Source organism: Miscanthus floridulus, chromosome 6, assembly GCF_019320115.1.
Source record: "Miscanthus floridulus cultivar M001 chromosome 6, ASM1932011v1, whole genome shotgun sequence".
Taxonomy (NCBI): Eukaryota; Viridiplantae; Streptophyta; class Magnoliopsida; order Poales; family Poaceae; genus Miscanthus; species Miscanthus floridulus.
Genome location: NC_089585.1, coordinates 100,461,721 through 100,465,035, shown reverse-complemented (window position 1 = coordinate 100,465,035; position 3,315 = coordinate 100,461,721). Strand labels below are relative to the sequence as shown.

At 56.8% G+C, this 3,315-nt stretch overlaps 1 pseudogene; it reads left to right on the top strand.

Moving 5' to 3' along the window:
* Window positions 1-938: 938 nt before the first annotated feature.
* LOC136460905 (mitogen-activated protein kinase kinase kinase 18-like) lies at window positions 939-2,955 on the top strand (annotated as a pseudogene).
* The last annotated feature ends 360 nt before the right edge of the window (window positions 2,956-3,315 follow it).

Here is a 3,315-nt window from a genome sequence, read left to right as displayed (position 1 = left end):
AATGAAAAAAAAATTTCTCAGTCCCATCAAATCATAGCCTCCCACTCCTCGAACGAAGGGGAGATCTCTCTTTCCCCAATCCATTATTTTTCTCATTGGTGATTGGATTTTCTCGTTCCGCTGAAGAGAAGACCTTCAAAACCCCAAAACACGTTTTGTATCTCCTCAAATAACTAGTTTTTTTTTTTTGTTCTCCTGCCGCTGGAGATGCTCTTGTACCGAGTCTCATCCAATGCAGCAACTCGACGTCGGAAAAGGCGTGCTGATTTTCCTGAAGAAAATTTGCAGTGAGTTCAGACTTGAGCTAAGGCAAACATCCATTTCAGCAACGAAAACGTGGACGGAATATGCGCCGATGCGGACCCGTGCCGTGGCCTGTGGTGGGTGCCTACGGCCTACCACGTCCCAGTCTCCGATCCTTCACGCCGCAGGCCGGAAAAAATCGGTCGAGCGCCCAGAAAGACAGCGCCGATTTGGCCCATCCACTGCCGCTACAACCCCAACCCCGCCACGCCGTCACCTTGGGCCTTGGCGTTGTCGGGCGCGTCGCGCGGTCCCCCGCCACTGGCTCACTTCCCGCACGTTTTCGCGCTCGTCACGTGCGGAGGATCCGGACGCCGATGTACAAATAGGCGGGCGCAGGCTCCGAGGAAGAACGGAAGGGAGGACAAGGAGGAGAGACCGGGACAGAGACGCGCAAGAGGGGGACAGGACACGGGGGCTTTAGCCTGTTCGTTTGGATGCGGCGTGTCGTAAATGATCATAAATTTCTAACTAGAATAGTATTTTTCTCTCACACAAACCAATCAGCAGTACTTCTTCACAAACCATCAACGATACGAACCAGCCAACCGAACGTGCTGAAGTTCACTCGGTAGATCAAGCCTGGTTCCCCCGATCCCAATTCTCCCCCTCGGAGACACTTGGGTGCCATCCATCCAAATCTCTCCTCCGACTCCGACCAAACAAACGATGGACACCGCCACCTCGAAGCAGCTCAGGTGGCTCCGCACGCTCAGCCGCGGCGCGTCGGGCACCGTCGTGTGGCTCGCGACGTACGAGGCCACGGGATAGCTGCTGGCCGTCAAGTCGGGCGGGCCCGGTCACGAGGGCCACGTCCTGTCCGCGCTGCGCTCGCCGCACATTGTGCGCTGCCTCGGCTCCCGCGCCGGCTCGGGCGGCGAGTACCAGCTCTTCCTCGAGTTCGAGCCCCGAGGCTCGCTCGCCGACGAGGCCGCCAGGAGCGGGGGCCGCCTGGCCGAGCGCGACATCCGCGCCTATGCCGGGGACGTGGCTAGGGGCCTGGCCTACCTCCACGGGGAGGAGTTGCTCGTGCACGGGGACGTCAAGGCCGCCAACGTCGTGGTCGGCGCCGACGGGCGGGCCAAGCTCGCCGACTTCGGCTGCGCAAGGCCGGTAGTGGGCTGCGACGACCGCCCGGTCGCTGGCTCCCCGGCGTTCATGTCGCCGGAGGTGGCTCGTGGCGAGGAGCAGGGCCTGGCGGCCGACGTGTGGGCGCTCGCCTGCACCGTCATTGAGATGGCCACCGGCGCCGCACCGTGGAGCGACACCGACGACATCTACGCGGCGGTTCACAGGATCGCGTACACGGACGCCGTCCCGGAGGTGCCCGTGTGGCTATCGTCCGAGGCCAAGGACTTCCTGCGCGTGTGCCTGCAAAGAAACCCCCAGCAACGCCCCTCCGCCGCGCAGCTACTGGACCACCCGTTCCTCGTGGCTGACGAGCCGACCAAGCATGGCTGTGCCTGGGCGACAGCGTCCCCCAAGAGCACACTCAACATGGAATTCTGGGATTTCTACGACGACGACGAGGCGTCAGAGAGCGCGACCAGAAGGATCAGCTCGCTGGCGAGTCCGCGCTCGGCCTTGCCGGACTGGGACTCCGTGGATGGCTGGATCGATGTGCACAGCGAAGAATGCTGCCAGCCCCAGGTCTCGGAGGTAGCCGGTGCAGGTTTTGGCCTCAGGAGAGATGAAACTCTCGACGCCGCCGAGGTAGGTCTCGACGTCGCTGACGTGGACGTGGAGGACGCCATTAGATATCCTACGTGCCAGGTAGGAGTTGTTGAAGATTTCGTTAAGTGCCAACAGAGACATTCGAGTTTGAGTGTGTAGGAGGCGGTATAGGGTTGTGCTTGCGCCCGGTTGCTTGTCGCCAGGGCAAAACTATGGATCGGAACTCGGTTGTCCATGTAATCACAAATGACAAATCAAGTTTGATTATGAACAAATTTGGTCATTTCGTGAACTTTGATCGACGATAGTAGTATGTATAGCAGGTACGCGGCCTTATATAGGTTCAGACTCCTTTAGTCAGGTTGTATTTTCAAAACAAATCTACATAAAAGCTGCCGATTATATTCAAAAGAAGAAAAAAAAAATCTGCACTTAGACAATAGACATAACAAATATAATAACTCAAAGAATCAAAACAATGACAACAACAATAGCATCAACAAAAGAGCAACTGAAACCTCTAACAACAGCGGCAGGATGGAAACACATGCTCCACAACACTCTGTGTGACTCACCAACTGCATACCACTAAACTGGTACTTCACAAGCTTCAGCACTGCTAGCCAGACACGACACTGCACCGCCAGCACTGGACGACAAAACCGCCAAAGTCCAAATGCCATCGCCGCTACTCGCAACGTCATCATCGACGATGCCCCGCACCAAGTCAGTCGCTGCTATACAAAGCTAGTTGTCGTGATCCGCTACAAGTTGTGAAGCCGCCACATCATCGGATCTGCTTGCCGCCATAGTAAGCTTCAAACGACTAAGCTGATATGTGAGCAATTGCCTCAGGTGACAGGTCTTCACCACACTGGTTATGTCCGTCGAGATGCAGCCTCGTACATCAAAGATCACGGCAACTCCACCTCATCGAAGATAGCAGAAGTATCACTTGGGTTTCGACAGCCGTCCTGAAAGCCTCCTTGCACTCAAATGACCACCACTAAGCAGGACCACCTGCCACCACAACACGCAAGTCACTTCGGCATTGCACTTCGGTCGGCCAAATCCTTCTACGTCAACTTCCTTGCCAACTTCGTGGTCACCATTGGCGCATGACCCCACCAAACCTTCGCCCTCTGATCACCAACTAGAAGCCATACCCTTCAATCACAACACCAATGCCTTTACCCAGGGGCGGATCTGCCAGGGGGGCTGCCGGGGCAAGCCCCCCTACCCTGGCCGCGCCATTGGAGCCCCCTTAGCCCTCCCTCCCCCTATGAATTTTTCAGCCATTAACAACAGGGAAGAAGGTGCTGGAGTGCTCCCGACGGA